This window comes from Suncus etruscus, chromosome 4 (assembly GCF_024139225.1).
Source record: "Suncus etruscus isolate mSunEtr1 chromosome 4, mSunEtr1.pri.cur, whole genome shotgun sequence".
Lineage (NCBI taxonomy): Eukaryota > Metazoa > Chordata > Mammalia > Eulipotyphla > Soricidae > Suncus > Suncus etruscus.
Genome location: NC_064851.1, coordinates 140,256,625 through 140,278,458, shown reverse-complemented (window position 1 = coordinate 140,278,458; position 21,834 = coordinate 140,256,625). Strand labels below are relative to the sequence as shown.

The following is a 21,834-nucleotide window of genomic DNA, read 5'->3' as shown; positions in this document are numbered from 1 at the left end:
TTAAACTCACTGAGCTTGATAGATTTTATGAAACTTTCCCTTCAGATGTCCTGTACTATACTGGGCTGACACTATAAAATATCGAGTGTTTATGGCCTCAAGGTCTAGGAATTATTGATCTAAAACAAATTTTGCTGATTGGAAATTTGATAAAGTTAAGTCATTGAGTTGGGTCGCTTCTGTCTGAGGGTGGGACAGTGTCAGAAAGGGAATTCTGTCCCCCCCCTTTCTGAGAATGCCACAAAGATAACAGCATAGATCCAGTTATTTGGGAAGTATTGGCAGCTATTATTTCTATTATTTCGTTTTGCAGCTTGGTGGAGGAGCCAAGCCAATTTTCTGCCAGGAAGATGAAGGAGGAGGGTGGGAACTTCTGGGTTTTCTAGTGGAGGGGTAGGTGTGGGGGTGTGAGACAGTAAAAACTTTAAATAAACTAAGTAAATATATTTAATGTATCATTCTTCCATTTTCCCTATTCTTTTTAAGGTTTTTTTTTTAGGATATATAATTCTTAATCTCTCTGGCTTACATTATCATTTTAATTTATCACAATATACATAAAATTAAGTTAAATTAAATAAAATATGGTCACTTAAGTAATGACTTAATACTTTTTCCCTTCATGCTGTTATATATTTTGTATTTATATCTGTTAAGACGCAGCAATACAGTGTTAAAGGTTTTGCTCTATAAATCTCTTTCTAAAAGAGGTTAAGAGAGGCTGGGAGATGTATAGTAGCTAAGTGTTTGCTTTGCACAAATTTGGCTGTGGTTGGATCATTGCCACTCTATAAGATCTTTTGAGCCTGCCAGGAGTGGTCCTTGAATGCAAGGTGTAAGTACTGAGTATACACACACACACACACACACACACACACACACACACACACACACACACACACACGGCTTAAGAAAAATAATTTAAACTTTATAGATAAATGTATTTTCAAATTTATTTAAAAGTTTGTTTATTTATTTATTGGGTTTTGGGTCTAGACTCTGTGTTACTAAAGGTTCACTCCCGGTTCTGTGCTCTGGGACCATTCTTAGCAAAGCTTGGAAAACGCTATGGAGTTCTGGGGATCCAAATGAAGTTAATAGCACATGCAAACAAGCACTCACCCAATAAAATATCTTTCAGGCATTTTATAAAGTGGAAATATATGATTCTTTTTGTTCCAGGGATTTTCATTATAATTTGGCATTAATTACTTTTAACATGAAGAGTATACTTAGAAAATTAGTTTATTTATTATTTACTTTTAATTATTTTCTCTTTTTTTGGGCCATACCCAGCAGTACTCACAGATTACCCCTGACTCTATACCTGGAATTACTTCGGGTGGTGCTCGAAGATCAAATAGAGTTCTGGGGGTTGAACTAGATTGGCTGGATGTGGAGCAATGTACTACCCAATGTACTATCTCTCTAGCCTCAAAGTTAGTGTTAAAAGTAAGCCTTACCCTTTTGAAGATTAATAACTCTTTTCTCCCAGCAGTCCTGTTCTCCTTCTAGTTCCTTTCCTCCTATTGTCTGCTGTACTCCTTAAAGATGTAATGAACTTATTTATCAAGAAGAAAAAGGAGGGGAATATCAGAAAGTGAAAAGAGGAAATTTGAGAATGGGTAGAAACAGGAAAGACAAAGATTATACGTTCATAAAATGGGGTGGTTTGAGGTGAGTCATTAAACATAATCCTACCTGAGAGTAGTTTGTCAGGGAGCAAAAAAATAAAAGGAGATATTAGAACCAGAGTCAGGATAAAAAATAGAATCTTAGGGGGCAGGATTAGGGGGAGATTCAGAGACTAAAGATCCTTCTGGAGGCAGTGTGTCCCTGCTTTTTGTCTTCCATACTAGCTCCAGACCTGTCCTTCCTGTTTTTTTCTTTCTATAATAAATTTGAAATTAAATAGTTTTACTTAAAAAATATTCTGGCAATGATTTATTTAACTATATATTTATTTGTCCTTCATTCTATTTTTGAAAGTTTTTCATAGATATATAACATTGATTAGTTAACAGGTATTTGGGGGAAGTTCGTGTGTGTGTGTGTGTGTGTGTGTGTGTGTGTGTGTGTGTGACTTGATGCTTTATTCAGAATTTTTAGTATGTCATTGTAGTGCCTTTGAATTATAAGTTATTTAGATGGGAAACAAATATTAGTGCAGATAGCATGTGAAAAATTTTGAGTTTGATTGCTGACACCACTCACACGCACGCCTCAGCACCATTGTGTGGCCCCAGAAATAGACCAAGTTTCTCCAGTACACTCAATACTTAACACTGCAGGGGGTAACCACTATAAAAAAGTTATCAACTATATTAGCATTTACATTCATATTTACAGAAATATTCATTTTCCTGTTTTCAAGATTTTCTTTTTTTGACTTTCAAAAGTTCGTCAATTATGTATTTAACTGAGGCTTGCTCTATGTTTAATAAAGTTTCGTTGAGTCTAGCCTTATGAATAAATGGCCTTATCAAATTAGGCTAATCTCAGCTGTCCTTCCTACAAATAAATTTTCTACCTCCTCCTTTACAAATTCTAATGACGTGCTATCAATATGCATGGTTTATGATAGCCCTTTGCTCTTTTATTTTTAGTATCTATTCTCTATTGGATTGAGCTGTTTCTATTACTTTCTTTGATTCACCAATTCTTTCTAATGTAATCACAAATGTATAGTAAGCCCATTTTGAACTACTCTTTCTATTATTTTACATCTTTAACTCCAGAATTAGATACTTCATTCACTTGTGATTTTCTATTTATACAGTCATTGTCACATACCAACCTTAAATTCTTTAAACATCACCTTAGACACTCAGAGACTAATAATATTGATTTCTCTTCATATGAGTAACACATACGTAACTTTTCTTTGCATGCTTCCTATTTCTTTTTAATTAGAAGATAATTTAGATAATATATTGTAGTACTTCTGAATTTTGATTTTTAATTATTAATTTGTCAATACAGTTGATTAATAAATTTGTAAAGTCTCTACAATTTTTATCTCTAAATCAGATTTCTAACTTTGTGTTCTGTATAAGTGGGTGGTTGATTAATTGTTGGGCAGAAGTCATTCAATCCTAAACACTGTGTTTTTATATTCTGCTGATATGTCTGTGAATGAAGCAGCAGAGTACTCTCATAGTGAAACAACAGTGAGTTCCAGTACCATTAGTATTTTACTTTTCATGTTTTTCCAGAATATTTTATATATCCACTTTATGTGTGTACGAGTTTTCTCTGCTAAGGATGTCTGCAAGGCTTTGTTCTCCAAGGTCTCTATATGTGTACAACCACAGATTGGTGTAGTCACTTTTGTTCAGAGCTTTTTCAATTTACTTACCCTCATAAATATCACTCAACTAATACTGGAAAAAGGTCATTCTTCTTTGACTCTCAGAGTTAAGTTGCTGATTTTCATAGTCTGTCATTCTCTGGAATATCTACCAGGATCACATGGCAGAGAAGGAATAAAAATTGCTTGGGAAAGAATATTACTCGAGACGTTTTTACCTGAAGATCAGAAGCTTTCATTTTAAAACTGTCCTTTGTTTTCTGTAATTTTGTGGTCAGTTTCTGGAGCAGAGAGATGGCAGTGTTTAACAGTTTTGTCCAATTTGATATTGCTTTTGGGGAGAAAGATTTATTAAATTTCTCACTCCATCATGCTAGAAATAAATTTCCTTCTTGGTTTTACTTAAAAGAAATGAAATTCAAGTATGAAAGAGACCAAAATGGTAGCAAGCAATATCAGAGAGAAAGAGAGAGAGAGAGAGAGAGAGAGAGAGAGAGAGAGAGAGAGAGAGAGAGAGAGAGAGAGAGAATGTACTGTTTGCTAAAATATGATGGATTTTCTGAGATTTTCTCCTCAAGGATATGATCTTTTACTACTAAAAACATTGGGTTAAACTAGTTTATGCATGAATAAAAATATGTTACATTGTCTTATGTAATCATAAAAATAAGAAGAAATTTCAGTATAATGATTCTTTTTTTTTTGGGTTTTTGGTTTTTGGGTCACACCTGGCAGTGTTCAGGGGTTACTCCTGGCTCCATGCTCAGAAATCACTCCTGGCAGGCTCTGGGGACCATATGGGAGGCCGGGTTTTGAACCAATGACCTTCTGCATGAAAGGCGAATGCCTTACCTCCATGCTATCTCTCCGGCACTCAGTATAATGATTCTCATGATGTCTGCAGATATAAAATAAAAATTATTCCATGGAGACCAAGTTAACCATAATTTAAAATACGCCATGACTATTATTTTCTTTGGACAACTAAGTTAATCACTTTATCAAAGTTTATCAATTACAGAAAGAATAATGATATCTACTTCACAAAGATACTGAGAAGATCAAATGTGATGATAATGATAAAATCTTGTTCAGTAATAGCATATAGTAATTCTAATTTATAGAGGTAATTTTTCTATATTTGTTTCACATGATTATAAGAACAATATTGCTACATTATATTTCACATTATACTTTACCATCTATTTTCCTATTACAAAAATTTAAATAATTGCTTAGTATTTTATTTTATGAATGTAAATTAATAGTGCCATATATTGATATGTTAGATTATTTACATATGTATTTTTGATTGTTTATTTGGTCTACACATAGTGGTGCTCAAGGCTTACTCTTGGCTCTGGGCTCAGGGGTCACTCCTGTCAGAGAACTATATACAGTGCGCAGAACTTAACCAAGTTGACCAAGTACAAGGCAAGCATCTTAACATCTATATCACCTCTCAATTTCAATTATTATAATATGGCAATTATTATAATGGGGGGGTCTTAGTGATGTTAAGCAGCTACTCCTGGCTCTGCACTCAGGAATTACTCCTGTTGGGCTTGTGAAAACCATATATGATGCTGGAAATTGAACCTGGGTTGACTGATTGAAATGCAAATGACCAAACCACTGTACTATCACTCAGTCCTGAATTATTATAATTTTAAAGGGCCACACCCAGAAGTGCTCAAGGGATTCCAGGGACACTCCCAGCAATGCTCAGTTGTCAGGGCTAATCTTACAGTGGCTCTGGGAGTCACAAAAGTCATGTTTAGCAGTTCTCAAGAAACACACATCTTATGCTTTTGAGTAAGAACACTTCCTCTCCTCCCCCCCTTTCCTCTTTCCACACCTGTTCTCATTACTCATGAGTCAGTTTCCCTGACTGATCATTCTCCTTTTCACCTGTTGACTTGGTGAGTATTTAAAAATTCCTGCACATACTTACCTGGCAGGGGAGATGCCATGATCACGAAGGTGGTTTTCCCAGGGCGAGGCTTATCCATTGCACTCCAGATGTGCTGACTCCTGCGATTTCCCCAAATGTGGGAAACTCGACTGTATAATTTGTGGTAGTAGGGGACTGCGTTCGCGCTCTCCCCTGAAAAAAAATTCCTGCACATGTGAACAACAACAACAACAACAACAACAACAACAGAAACAACAACAACAGCAACAAAACACATTCTGTGGATAATGGTCACTTGTGAGCTGAGGACTTTCTCCAAAATCTCCCTTCTAGTAATCCATGTTTAAAAGCATGGCTCCAAATTTATAAAGTGACTTAAAGTTTACAACCATGTATACAAAGTGAGGTTTTACGCTATCACCAGTCACAAAACTAATTTGATTATTTCTCTTCAAATCATACTCTCATGTTTGATACTGGACCTACTACTATTTCATTCAATAATAAGTCAGTTAAAACAATAAAAAAAAACAACTATACACAACTACAAAGATTTAGTTTGCTTTCTGTTCCATATATTCAGGCTTACATTTAATTGGAATGCAATAATTTAAATGGAACAGCCCAATTTTAAACTTTTTAATCAAGGGTTAGTAGTAAAAATAGGCTGATATTAAATTTTACTATTATTCTTGGTGATGTATAAATTTATCTTAACTTGATAAGCTTCTAAAATTAATGCAACTATTTAGTAGCATTTGCTTTCGGCATGAGTGCTGGCCTAGATCTAGCAATTCGTAAGGCACATTGCATTTCTACTGGCCATATTAGACCTGAGTGCAATGCAATTCAGCTTTCTATTTAAAATTATTTAATCTTTATTCTTTGATAAGGAAAAGAGTTAAAATCAGTGGAAAAAAAAAACAAAATACTTTTCACAACATAAATAAGTCATTTACCCTCTCTGAGTATTGGCATCTCACCCTCCTTAATTAAGATCATTCTGCTTGGGGCCAGTGGTAAGACATTTGCCTTGCAAGCGGCTGATCCAGGACCGACAGTAGTTTGAATCCCAGCATCCCGTATGGTCCCCCAGGCCTGCCACGAGTGACTTCTGAGAGCAGAGCCAGGAGGAACCCCTGAGTGCTACTAGATATGATTCCCCCCAAAAAAAGATTACTGTGCTTTCCACTGTAAGTAGAGAGGGTAATGACAAAGTACTGAACAGTCCAAAAGAAGCACAAAAGATAAGAAATAATAGAAACAAAAAAAAATAATTCAGTGCTATAAAATATACTTTAAATGATAAATTTATAGTTTATGCAGAAATAAATATGTTCTTGTAATTTTGCTTGATTTAATTATTTAATTTAATTCAATCTTTAAATTTTTATGAAGTAATACAATTTCATGTAAGATTAATTTAGAAAAATGTAAAATTTGAACCAACTATTTGAATAAATGCAAGATTTCTGCCTGTAAAAGTATCAATTTAAAAGGAAGATTATATTTAATGAAAATATTTCAATTTAGGAAAGTCATGTGACAGTGGTTTTTCAACAAATGACAAGAAATCTTGCCTTTCTAGAGGACTGTTGTCAATTGGTCAAGCTAAATAGCAAATGTCATTTTACTTATGTTTGTATTACTTATGCGTATATTATGTGCTAAAATTCTTTAATAGCTCCCTTATCGATGTAATCCTAAAACTATTGCCCAACTATTGTGGGGCCAGAGCCCTGGTACAGAGCGGTAAGTAGTCTGCCTTGGCAGTGCTAGCCTAGGACGGACCACGGTTCGATCCCCTGGCTTCCCATATGGCTCCCCAGGCCAGGAGTGATTTCTGAGCGCATAGCCAGGAGTAACCCCTGAACATCACCGGGTGTGGTCCCAAAAATCCAAACAAAACAAAACAATAAAAGAACTATTGTTCATCAGATTTTTCTTTAAGCTCTGCTATGTGTATAGTTTGCCAAAGTCTTTTGCTGTATTCTGGCACAAACATCCCCTACAATCCTAAATATAGCCTCCTTCCCCACTATTGCATGTTCTCTAACAATGTGTCCCTATTCTCAATCCAATTTTTAATAAGCAAGGGGGGAAGTTCTCATTACATTTCAGTTTTTGTCAGTTGAAGGACCCTGAAACATTATATTGTATGCCAATGTTTTAAGAAGCCATTAACACTGTAAAGCCATTTTATTTTCTCCATATTGTCAAATTGCATTTAGGCATATGTTCATGTTGCTCAGCTGGAAGATGGATCTAGATGACAGATACCACACCACATTCATGCTTCTTTGCTATGCTGTTAGGTAAGGCTGTTTCCATGGTCAAACTCTTGTTGCCAAGCAACTTCTTCCTTCAAAATGAGAGCACTCCCAAGAGGACCCTCAATCTATATGCAAACAGGCTTATTTCTGGCAGCTGCCCCCGCCAATTCAATAGACAGGCCCAGGCATGGCTGACTCTCTCTTCTAGCTAAATTGAGATTCCCATTACATTAATTGAAGGAACCACAGATTCTCTCTGCTCTTCATTTGTGAGACTTTTTTTATGATGTATGTAGTAGAATAACATTACAGAATTATAATCCATCTTCATTTATAACACCAGAAACCAGCCTAGCTTCTTCTCTTTCCCCAGTCCTCCAATAACATTTTCTTTTACTATTTATCTTGGGGAAAACTAATGGAGATAATAATCTGGAGTGAATTTAATTACTTTCTTCTGTAGAGCCTTATGACTGTCCCTGCCAACATGCCCAGAGCAATAACTATGAAGAATATTTTAAGGACCTTTTAAGTTCTACATGCTATGCTAAGTATTAGGACTATAAGTGATTACAGCATAAGCCTCCACTCTAGAGCTCACAACTAGTTGTAAATGAGCTTTACATAAATGTCTAAAATTGTGTATTAATTGCTACACAATTAATATTATGAAAGTCAAAGGAAAAATTAGTGATCCACTCTTTCTAGAAGAAGTTGTACACATGTCTAAAGAACTCATATTTAGTTGCCCCTCTTCTCCTTAATCCTTAACCCTGAGGTTTGAAACTTTTATCATAGTATCAGATATGCTTTATAGGTTATAATTATTGTTCTCATAGTCACACAGACTGCTTTCCATTGTAATGTTAAGCTCTTCTAATTTTATAAAACAAATATAAATATTTCCTTTTCAAAGTAAGCATGCATATTAGGATTACCAGTCTGTACAACAGCACTAATCATACTAAATTTTATGTTCTATAGATAAAACAACTAAGGTTTTACAACCTAGTAACAAGCTTCCTCATTTGGAAGGTTTGCCACTCTTTTTTGGGATATAATTGTAAGTAGAGTTCAAGTTTCCTGGGAAAGTGAATGATCCTAACAAAGTTCCTTGAATGTGGATCATATAACAATCTACAGAATTTTCAATAATCCCCAATTAAAGAGATTATTTATTTTCTATAGGAGGTAAGAATGCCAAATGAATTTTTTTTATTGAAAACTGAGAAAGACATGCAGCAGGAGATAATTCCAAATACATTTCAAATATCTTCAAATACATGACATAGTGCTAATCATAGTTTAGTAGAGTAACATCATTCATTTGATCCTACCAATAGATGGTGTTTGAGTGATAAATTATAAATATAATTATAAAGAGCAATGTGATAACAGGTGAATGGATATGTGATTTTTTTAATTTTAAGGGATTTCTGGATCAAGGCATAGGATTCCTCCTTAGATGGGGGGTTTTCTCAGCTTTTATTTCTCCAACCAGCAATTTTCCCCATTCTCTCTTCCATCATTTACTAGAATCCCTATGATAAAAGCCCTCTTAATCGTCTCATAAATCTTATATCATTTTTTAAAAAATGCTCTTTATTTTCCTTTTCTTTTTTGCTAATGTCTTTAACTTTGTCATCAAGATCACTGATAGAAATTTTGACTTCTACTCTGATACAGAATCTTACTATGGTTTTTGTTTATTTGTTCATTTGTTTGGGTTGGGGCCACAACTCAAAGAGTGACACCTGTGCAAATCACACAGGAGAATTGCTCCTGGCAGGCTTAGAGGACCATATGGGATGTCAGAGATCAAATCCAGGTCAGTCTTGTTCAAGGAAAACACCATACCTGCTATACTATCCCTCTGACCTCTTTTTTTTTTTCAGGTCAACTATCCTATCCCCTCATTCAATTTTTGGAAAGTTTTTATACTTTTTTCATATTTTCTCTGAGCTTATTAGTGATTGCTTCCACAGATCTTCATCATTTTTTTGAACATAAGATTATTGCTTGAAGTCTTCCCTGAATAGTGCAGAAAGTTCTAGTGTGCTTGAGACCTTCCATGCCTTTGTACTCATCCATCAGTATGCCTTAATTCTTCTATTTCTTCATAAATAAATCTATCTATCTATCTATCTATCTATCTATCTATATATATATATAGGTGACTGGATAAGTAGTAGGTGGCTTCTGTAATAAATGGAAATAAATAAAAATTATTCTGTAATATTAATTATTCTTTAATGATAATTTATTTAGATAATAATTTAATGATCATTTATTTAGTGATGATTTTTCTCTCCTAAATTTCCTAAACTAAACTAAAAAAATCTTTTGAGTAGAGGTATTATATTCATTAAAAAGGGTGGCTTCTTCCAAAACAAGAGAATACACAGTCTTAAATTCAAACAGATTCTAACTCTTGTACTATAAAACTAAGAAAATCAACCAAGGGTTTGGGATGAAGAAATTGACAAAATAACATAAGAACATCAGTAAAGTGTAAGGAAACTTTGGTGGTGGTGAGAAATAACTTTGTACATAAAAAACATAAAAATTAAAAGTGTGAGCTCATGATCTAAACTATAATGATTTTTAAAATAGAGAATGACTTTATGTAGCCTTCTACAATAAACCCTATATAGTAAGCATATCTGCAAAAGAAGCTGAAGAGTACAAATCATTAAGAGCAAGGACTGGACACAGCTAAATCTTTTTTTTATAAATATAAGTACTTTAAGCACCATGGTTACAAATATATTTATGGTTGAATTTCAGTCATAGAATGTACAATACCCTTCACCAGTGCATATTTTCAGCCATTAATGCTCCCAGTTTCTCTCCCACCCACCCTCCCCCACTTCTCCACCTGCCTCTGGGACAGGCATTTTTCTTCTACTCTCTCTCTCTCTCTCTCTCTCTCTCTCTCTCTCTCTCTCTCTCTCTCTCTCTCTCTCTCTCTCTCTCCTTCTCTCTCTCTCCCCTCTTTTTTGACTTTCTCTCCTCTTTTTTGCTTTTTGGTTTTTGGGCCACACCCGGTAATGCTCAGTGGTTACTCCTGGCTATGCGCTCAGAAATCACTCCTGGCTTGTGGCATCATATGGGATACCAGGGGATCGAATTGAGGTCGGTCCTAGATTAGCATGTTTAAGGCAAATGCCCTTGCACAGCTCTGGCCCCTCTCTTTCCCCTTTTTTGACTGTAGTTTGCACTATTGCTAATGAAGGATTGTCATGCATACAACTTTATCCCCTTATAGCACCTAATTTTGTTCAGAGTGACCAGTTCCAACTATTATTATTACAATGAACCCTTCACTATCCTAACTGTATTCACCACTCTCTGTGAGACAGGTAAATCTTGATTAATATGCAGCTCCAATATTTTCTGGCTATTTACTATCTGGTGAGTTGTTTTTAATGCAACTGAGTGGCATTTGCCTAGTCTGTAGTATCAGAGGATGTTCTACTTATAGATATGTTTGAAAGTAATTTGAAGTTATCTTAGGAGATGGTAGACTGATAAAGAACTCTGACCACAGCTACACTCAAGATCTGACTATGATGAACAAAGTGCTGTACTTACCTAAGCTCAGCCTCTTCAACTTCCAAAAGTGCATGAAGAGTGCTTTATCAGACTTTTCAGCAAAGATGTTGGCACCATTTCTAAAGCCCAGGCTCAATGACACCCTTGGATTCTCTCCCATCTCACACTCCATTTCCACTCGGTCATCAAGTCTATGTCCCTTCATCTCATATATTTCTCCTCCTTTCTACTCTACCTTTAAGTCTCCATCTTCCTTGCCACAAATCAGATTAGGTTCTGATTATAATAACCTTCTACATTATATTCACTTTATAAATATTTTATGTATCTACTTACTATCTATTCTAGTTCTTTGGTTCCATGATGTTTATAATATATATTTTCTGTCTAATTATTGAGAGCAGTACCAGGGATTGAATCTAGTCAATTCAATCAATCCAGACTGAATTCATTCAAGGCATATGCTCCAGAAACAAGCTAGATCCTAGGAATAAGCTCTGTTCATCAACTTGTCATCCTCTTTCATAAATATTTTCAGTGCTGAAATAATCATATTTAGTCAGACACAATTGATTCTCCTTTTCCACAGCAGACTTACATACCAAACTTACATTGCATTATTTCTAACTCTACTTACCATCTGCACTCTCTCTATATCTCTATGCTCTACTCTTGTGGGCATTTTCTTATAAAAATAAAATTTTCTGTAATCCTTAGGCAACTCTCTTTTAGGGAATTAAACTATTTAAAACCACCATTAGAAGTCTCTTTTTTGTGCTCAGAGTAATTTCTGGTATCATCATCATAGCACCTTTGAATTCCCACTAAACTATTATTGAGCATCTTCTTTGTGCCAGATATCATTTACATCCTTTTAGATATGTTTTAGTAACCTTACCAAAAACCTTTTAAGATTATTCCCTTTATATAGGCAAATAAAATGGGTTCTAAGATAGTAATATGCCAAACTTCACATAGCACCTAAAGGGCATAGTTGGCAGTAAAAGATACGATGGAATTCCAAGGTTTTATAATTTTGTCACTAAAACACAACCTCCTAAACTTGTCACATTACAGTTAAGTATACATTAGTCTCTAGAATTAAAATCCTGTTCTCTTGAAAAGTTTACATATGTTCAAATAAGATGACTTTTATTATTCTTTGCCTCACCAGCTCTTAATGTAGTTCATGCATATTACATATGCTTAGCAAATGCTTTTTGAGAAAAATAAGCTATTTGTACACGAAATTCAAGTGCATTTCTCTTTTGGTTTGATTCTGTAAAGTGTTGCAGGGTGGTTCTGAAGATTAAAATGTAGACACCTTAGGGGCAGGGAATTTATCTTCAATGAGCAGGAATAGAAAGCAGATCCCTTTTCCACTTGTGAAGGGGAATTAACTATACCAAATTACTATAACAGAAAGGCTTGTGTTTTAGGCTATCAAAGCATCCAATCCTGGGTTTAAACCCTGATAATAAGTAGTGTGGTTGACTATATAAATATTTTGGGTTTGTTTTAGGGGATGTTGTATCACACCTGGCTGCTCTCAGAGTTATTCCTGACTCTGTGTTTAGAAGTCATCCTGGCAGGCTCAAGGGACCATATATATGCCCGGGATCAAATCCAGGCCAGTCCTAGGTCAGTCGTGTGCAAGACAAACTCCTTACCACTGTGTTATCACTCCAGTCCCTTGACTATATAAATATTTTAAGAGTTCTCAATGGCTAACATTTCAATTATTCTCAGCTTAAGAAAAAAAATATCCAGTACATAGCGTGCACCCCACCTGTTATCCTCTCATTTTCTCCTTTCAAATATAGCCAGTACAATGGCACCAGAGAAAAGTTATGTTCTGGTTAAGATGTCTTTCTAGCCTGACCATGATGAGAAACAGCTAGTGATTACAGAGCATTGGTTTTTTTCTTTTCTTTAAATGAAATCTGTGAAACTGAGTGTCTAACGAACATAAACATTATCAGAATTTGCTCACATCTGAAATTTGGGAAAAGCTTGAGGCAACACAGTATCTGCCAAATCAAAACTAAACAACAACAAAAACATCATGATGTTCTGTTTTCTCAGTTTGAAGTTATACCCCCAGAGAAGCTTCCTGCTTGCTAGTAGAGGTCCCAAGCTCTGTGGGGGGGCAGACATAGTTGATCGAAGTCCCAGATGTCTGGAGTTAGCTGGCTCCATCATCCTCTTCAAGGTCCAGTGGCCACAGAATAATTTCAAGGTCAGACAGTGGTTTTGCTGATTACTTCACACTAAGCATAGTTTAAAATAAACTTGTGGATGCATAGTTACCAGGTGTCTGTTCCCAGGGAAGCATTCTCTATGACCTTGGCTGATCCTGTTGCAAAAGGAAAGGTTTCACTGCATTCTCTATCAGCTGATGAACCATCTAGTGTATCTCATATTTACTCTGCTCTTGAAGTCGCCTATGGGCAAACCGAAGCCCAATCTGCAGCCCAATTTTACTGCTGAGCTATTACAGGAGACCTAATTAAATTAAGCCATAAGGCAAGAGAAAACTGTGCCATAGCCTTCCTAATCTGTGAAACCTTTCATCGGTTGCCAAGCATCAATTTTCTCAAAATGGGGACTGTAGCACATCACTGTGAGACAGTCTTAAAATGGAAATTGTGAGTACTTACGATATGTGCAGGGGAGCGCAGGGGATCTGATCCACAGAGAGTGGAGCCAAAGCTCTGGGCATGTAAAGGAGGAACACTTTCTATGCCGTGACCTTGAAATCAAAATTAGTTCCTGCTAATTGGATGGAGCAAGCTATCATTTCCAATTCTGATTTGTAAAATTGTTTTCTTCTCAGGGAAAAAGAAACATCTGTTCTAGTGGATCATTCAGTTTTGAGTAAGTTGTTCTTCCTGTGTCTGTGTATTAACTAAACAGGGAAAAGAAGACTTTATCATGTCGCAGATATTGGGTCCTAAGGACAGCTTTCCAAGAGTTCTCCACTGGCAGGATACGGCCAGTAGAAACTAGATAGCTTGTTAGTTTTAGAAACACTATTAACTTTCTCACTGTCAGTTAAGCTAGCCTGGCAAGAAATTTGCCACAATAAATACATTATTTACTGAGCACCTACTATGTGGCAAAGAATATTGTTAAAGCTTGTACATACAATAATACAATTCACACAATGAGCCAAATATTCAGAGAGAACTCAAGTGTAAAAACACACAGATTCAAACTTAGATTTTATCCATTTCTTGAGTCCATGATTTCTATACCACTAGGTATAGAAATAACACAATTTTTGTCAGTTTCCAAAATTGTATATGAATATTGGAGCCTGATCAAAAAATGATCAGGGGCTTTGCTTCATATATTCTTAAATTTGAGTGGTAACAAAACCTAGTGTTAGATGAAGTTGCCAATTTTTTTTTTCTGTTTGTATCTCATTGGCTGGTCAAGACCTACCATCTTAAATATGCAAGTCTTGCATTCAAATGGAAGAGTGACAATCACTCACTGATTTTCTCTGAATCTCATAAATCTTGATGTTATAAGAAAAATAAATCACTGACTTTGTCTTTGAGCACAGATATTTGACCACTTAGAAATAACCAACATGTCATCCTGACACATCATTTCTATATTTATGGTCTCCCAAGTAGTGAGTAGACCCAAGGTTTTCTCACAAAAATTTTCAGTCAACTAGAACAGGAGTTCAATGTAAGGATCTGAAGATGCTGTGAAGCTTTCTCCCTGCAGTGTCAGGAATATTTTAGGCTAGCTCAGGTGTTGCCTAAGAGGACATCCAAGGCCAAATCTAGCTATGCTCAGGAGACTCCAGAACTATATTTAGATGTTCAAAGGATATATGATGCCAGGATTAACCTTGGGTGGTTGTATGCAAAACATTCTCCTTAACCATGTATTATCTTTCCAGACTCTTATTTTAAAATATTTATTTATTCCATTTTAATTTAGGGATGGTTGTTTAAGTAAGTGTTAATAGAAATATTTCAGGAACATAGTATAGCAGTACCACTTCCATTACCTGGTATATTTTAGGTGTAAGAATATACAATGTCAAGAGGAAATGGTCTCTACTATCCTAGGTATTATGCACTATACCAGTTGCTTGGGTACTAATGAATTACCATGATATAGGACTAGTATTCAATATGATAAACACAAAATTTAACAGGATTATAACTTTTATCAGTTCAATGGCACTGGCATCTAGTCACACTGTGAAATGTTTCACTTCTTGTTTCCTACTCAACTATCTTGCTTTAAAGTCACTTGAAATTCCATTGATTTAACAGTGGTAGCTCATGATATGAGGGGATAGATTAAAAGTAATTACGATTGGGCCACAAGAAATATGACTAGGATTTAGAAACTTGTCTTGTTCACCATTGATTCTGGTTTGATTTACATACCTAATATAGTCCCTTAAGCAATGCCAGTAGTGATGCCTGATCACAGAGCAAGGAGTAAACCCTGAGTACAGCTGATTCAAGTACAGCTGACAAAACAAAATCCAATAATTTTGTTTTGTTAATTTTTGGGTAACTGAATTTAAGGTCAACTTGAGGCTTAGCAACTAAGCTAAGTTATTTATTTATGGTTATTTATTCAAATATTCACCTATTTAGTACTAGAAAGATAATCCAGGCCTCTCCCTTGCAAGACACACAATCTTCTGCTGAATTACATTCCCAAACAGAAGCTTTATTTTTTAATATACTATTTGATAAAGATACTTTTTTTTGGGGGGTGGTCACACCTGGCAGTGCTCAGGGGTTACTCCTGGCTCTGCTCAGAAATTGCTCCTGGCACGCTCAGGGGACCATATGGGATGCCGAGATTCGAATCACCAGCATTCTGCAGGCAATGCAAATGCCTCTATGCTATCTCTCCTGCCCCAAGGAAGAGTGAGGGAGGGGTGGGTTGATTTTTTTGTTGTTGTTGTTGTTTAGGGATCACAAGAGCCAGTGACAAAGAGGCCGAGGATCGAACCGTGGTCTGTTTGGATCAGCCACGTACAAGACAGGCGCTCTACCCATCTCACCAAAGTCACAAAAGAAAACTACTTCTAAACTAGCTAAATAATAGAACAAAAATATTGTATAATACGAGATGAATGTCCTTCTTTCCAATCATTCTGTAAAAGGAATCAACTAGAAAAATATCAATGAATTCTTGGTCCTTCAAATCACCATTTTACGTATAATGATGAAGTATTTGTATTTTGTTGACTTAGTCAATTTATGCACTAAAATTTTGTTTGAAAGATAATTGTATGCCAGGCTGTTTTTGTACCTCTTCAAAGTAACGGAGATTTAAGTTGTTTTAGAGCAGAGGTCAATGTGAGAAATACTCTTTATATTATTGACCTGGTTGAACAACACTCAAAAGATTTTATTTTAAAGATCTTTACAAGAAATGGAATTAGGGGCCGGCGAGGTGGCACTAGAGGTAAGGTGCCTGCTTTGCAAGCGCTAGCTAAGGAAGGACTGCGGTTCGATCCCCCGGCATCCCATATGGTTCCCCAAGCCAGGGGCAATTTCTGAGCGCTTAGCCAGGAGTAACCCCTGAGCATCAAACGGGTGTGGCCCGAAAAACCAAAACCAAACAAACAAACAAAAAACAAAATGGAATTAAAAAAGGGAGAATGAGGATTAAATTTAATCCAGAGTTCTTGGTAGAGAAGAACCAAAATCAAATATGCAAAATTATTTGAAGAAATAATGGATTCTTTTCAGTCTATTCTAAGCTGTGACTTAACTCTAACCTCTGATGCCTTTGCCTGTGAATTTGCAAATATGATTCTACTTTCATGACCTATTACCTACTCTTTTCTTGATAAATTACTATAAAAATACCTTTAATCACCTAGATTCCTCACATCCCTAATATCTAATTGTCAGTGGTTTCGTTATTATTGATAATGTTTCAGGTCCAATGCTAGAAACAGTATATAAAATATGAGAGTATCTTTACTCTCGATAATTTATTTTGGGAGAAATTTCAGCTAAATCAGTTGTGAGCTAGATGAAAAACATACTCTATGGGAGTATGTATGAAAATATAAAGGTAGAGAACTGAAGAACTGAGAATTGTGGGTATTTGTTAAAGACAGTTTCCCAAGCAAGATTTTCCTTTTTACCAAAAGAAAGGGTAAAAGAAGTTTACTGGGAAAAGTGTATGAGGGAGTTCCAGTAAATATCTGTAAAATATTGTTATTATATAAATAATGGGAACTGACTGTTCTATCCATATTGGTATGGAGTCTAGTGTAGTATTCTATGAAACATTAGGTATCACACCTCTGTGAACTTCCTTTCAATCCCAGCTGATTCCAGGAATAATTGATGATTATTGATATTGATTAATTTATAATATATCATAATTGATCAGTGTTTCCTTAATATATTTCACATCTCTCTACCACTTTCATCAGAGAACAGATTTCAGCTCAGATACTCTATTAGGCAATAGTATCTTGTTAGAATTTAACTACATAGTTTTATTTTTATTTTATTTATTTGTACAGTTTTTTTAATTATGGCAACTGATTGCAGTTTTTCATTCGCAGCATTGATACAAAATTTCATTTGAAATTACTTTATTTTAATTAAAAATGCAGGTAATTAAAACAATATGTAAAAATAATACAGGTGATACATGGGTTTGGAATAATTGTGATGTTATGTCAATGACTAGAGTTTGATGAACACAGGAATTGAAAAATCATAAGATGCAGTGAAACATGAGAACAGGAGACAAGCTTGAAAAGCTTAACAGGTGCCATCACTTTTAGATTTGATTGAGGCATAAAGCTTCATGAAAAGCAGCAGAAGGGTAATAACCTTAGAACAGGTAAGAACCCTAGAGAACTTTTTAACAGAATGTGAAGGATGGTCCAGAGAGCTGAAGGAAGTAGATCAGTTAGGAGGTTAATGGGGCTCATTGAGCAATGAAGAAGGAATGACCACTGCTGGAAGCAGGAGGCACCTGAAGAAGAAATATCATTGGTACAATCATCATCGTCACCAATTGGATATGGAACTCCATCCACAGTCTTAGGGGTCCTCAAACTTTTTAAACAGGGGGCCAGTTCACTGTCCTTCAGACTGTTGGAGGGCCAGATTATAGTAAAAACAAAATTTATGAACAAATTTCTATGCACACTGCATATATCTTATTTAGACATGAAGAAACAAAATGGGAATAAATACAATATGTGGCCCATAGTTTAAAGACCCCTGATTCATTGCTCAGATTCAGTTCTACTTAGGTGACATAAAATTTCCTTAACTCAGTGAGAGAATATTTTCCTCAGTTCTTCCTTTACATGATATTTTACATGACTTTGATGCTGATTAAACCCCTAAATATTAATAAAAAAACTATGTTAGCAGCTAATATTAAGGACCCAAGTTTTGTTCATGCATTTTTTTTTTGACTCAAGATCCAGCACCTCTGGCAGAATATAACTCAAAATTGTTTATGTGTGCTGCTGTGAGGAGTGAGCATCTTCTTGTGTTGCAAATTCTGGGACAAGCAAATAAAGTGATGTTATACTTTATAATTCTGTCCTAATATTTTCTAACAAACTACATCAAATAAAGGAAGCTTTTCTAGTCTAATGAAGTTATCTAAAATCCTCTATCTCATCTTTTTAAAAATAACTATGTTTCATTCAATGTTTGAAATTATATTGTTCTGAGTCTAAAATTCACCAAGTCTATGAGTTTTATATTTAAGATCAACGGTATCAGATAAGATATGAAAAATGCTCTAATCAAAGGGTTATTAAGGGAAGTCATTATTTTTAAAAGAAATTGGTGGATAGGATGAAATTTTGCAGGGAGATTCTTATGAGAAGCCAAAATCATCTCACAATTAGATGGAGCCAAATTACTAGCAATTGAGAACTTGCAAGCGATACTCAAATATAGCATTTCTTCTGGCCCTATCATTCGAGAATGACTCTAAAGGGGAATTTTTTTTTACTTTATCAATGAAAAATTCAGGTTCTTTCTTTCAATGAAAAGTTCATTGTGGGTTCAATGAAAATATTCTAGAAAACTGCCTTAGTATGACTTTCTGCACCACAAGGAAGTCCATTAAACATCTCACTGCAAAATCTGACAAGTAGGTTATATCTATTGAAAATCACATTAAGTAGAAGACAGATTTTTGCCTAAAGCATGATGATAACTAATAATAATAGTACACAATGGTTACACATAGATTATTTTTTATATAAAAATCCTTATGTATAATTTATAGGAAGCTACAGTTAGGAACTTTTTTAATAAAATACATTTTATTTAAATAAAAATAACACGAGCAATTGCATTAGAACTTCCCCTTAATAACATCTATACTACAAGCCTTGTGATGAATAACTTAAGGTCAAGTCAATTTCTATACTCATAATTGCTTCATACTCAAGATGAAAATAAAACATCATGTTTTACAGGGAATAGAACCTGAAGAACTATTAAATGAATCAAAGTCATAGGTAAGAAACACTCCAATGTAATAAAATTTCTAACACTGAAGTTTTACTCTGAGGTCTGTCATCCTGCTGATCTTTTCTTGGATTATAGCTTCTTAAAGAGATGTAATGTTTGAAGGTACTGGGTACAAATTTAGACAAATGTGTGTGTACACATAATCTATAATTTTAATTATATTTTGTTTTATTAGAAGTTTGCAATAAAGTTGTAGTTAATATTATGAAAATTCAGTCAACAGTCATATTTTAATAATTTCAGAAATTAATATTAAGGAGATAGGACATTAAAATGAGTTGTATGATACAATGTGCCTATATATGAAGAAAAATCTTATAATATATAACTTACTAATATAAAAATTAAAAATGTTAGTGATTATGCTTCTCAACAAACAAGGGCAATCAAAAAGAAATTTGACATATTGATTCTATAAGGAAGAAATAAGCATATGTATTCAATCAGTCAATGTAATGTATGAGAAACTTAGCTCCTCAAACTTAGGAACTTGGAAGGAAAAAAAAAGAAAAGTAAAATTCACATAGGAGTTAAGTGTTAGGTATTTTCATTCTCCTTTACATATATTCAAATTTAATCTTTTCCACACAATAGTCTCATAAAGTCAATTTGATTTTTTAGATTAGAGATCAGGAAATAAACTTGAAGAGGAAACTGCCCAAGTTCACAAAGTTACTATATGTACAGGACAGTGTTCAGACCACCAAACTCCTTTCTGTCTGATACAACCTATGTATTGAAATTGTGAATAATTTTCATGGCTATACATTTCCTGGGAACTAGGTTTAGGGAAAAGTGCATAGAGCTATTTAGTTAAGAAGAAAGAATTCGAGACTAAGTCTAAATCAATGCCAGATTGACAACATTTTTTTCAACTAAAAAGTGGGTTTTTGATGACTAATTTTTTTTTTTTTTGGTTTTTGGGTCACACCCGGCAGTGCTCAGGGGTTATTCCTGGCTCCAGGCTCAGAAATTGCTCCTGGCAGGCACGGGGGACCATATGGGACGCCGGGATTCGAACCAATGACCTCCTGCATGAAAGGCAAACGCCTTACCTCCATGCTATCTCTCCGGCCCCTTGATGACTAATTTTTGATGTGTTTATTAAAAATAGATTGAAAATGATAGTCTTGTTTGTGGCTGGGTGTTGAAGAAAAAAGAAGGAAATAGGTTGAGAAAAGGATATGAAATCACAAATGATGTATGAATCTGTTAATTGCAGCTGACTAAATATGTAGCTTCAAGAAAGACCTTTAACCTTCCTGGGACCATATTTCCTTATAATTTGTCCTATAAATCAACAGCCCCCACAGGGTTAAGTGAAGAAAAATGAGATAAAGTATTACCTCACAAAATATCCATATTTTTTGGGCCCGGCGAGGTGGCACTGGAGGTAAGGTGTCTGCCTTGCAAGCACTAGCCAAGGAAGGACCACGGTTCGATTCCCCGGCATCCCATATGGTCCCCCTCCCCCAAACCAGGGGCAATTTCTGAGCGTTTAGCCAGGAGTAACCCCTGAGATTCAAATGGGTGTGGTCCGAAAAAAACAAAAACAAAAAAAATATCCATATTTTGCATACAAGCAAAAAACTTCACAAAAGCTATTAAGCATGTGTTACTCTTTAATGTCTTGGGCATATTGTGGAGTGAGATGGGATGATGTTAGTTTCTTCAAATTCAGTGCAGTAAGACAGTTTGTAGTGGAAGGGTACAGAAAGACCTGAAGGAAACTAATAGCTATTCTTTTATTTTTAGGAATGATTGTTATTATTCTCATGGTTTTTAGTTTGTTTTTAAAGAATCAGAAAGACAATGAAGTTCTATTTCTACCCCCAGCAAGGGTATTGTTTTTTAGAGCTCACTAAAAGTTATAACCAACCAACCACGACCAGATTGGTTTAAGATTTGCAGTCTGAGGATGTCAGAAGTGGACCCAGGGGGCCAACAGGATTGGGACAGACTTTTCTGTCCAACAATAATCTCTAGAACACAGTTGCATTCTGAAGCTAGCTGCAGCTATAGGATGAACTGGAAGAGTTTTTATTTTACATGAACTGAATAAGTTTTGATTTCCTACTGAAGTAATATCTTAGAGTAACAGTATCAATCAATTTTCTTATTTAGATCTGTTTTAGAGTGGATAAACTAGATATAGTGTATCATCAAAATTTCTTCTCCTTTAGCTTTAAATTCCTAACAGCATGTCTTTTTGTCCTTTGCTATTAGGACAGAGATTCAAAAAAAATCCATTTATGG

General features: G+C 35.1%; 1 non-coding gene across 1 annotated transcript; it reads left to right on the top strand.

The window, feature by feature from the left end:
* The first annotated feature begins 5,256 nt into the window (after positions 1 to 5,256).
* On the top strand, positions 5,257 to 5,420 carry LOC126008386 (U1 spliceosomal RNA). The gene has a single exon (XR_007495721.1). It is a non-coding gene; the product is annotated as a U1 spliceosomal RNA (small nuclear RNA).
* Positions 5,421 to 21,834: the final 16,414 nt, after the last annotated feature.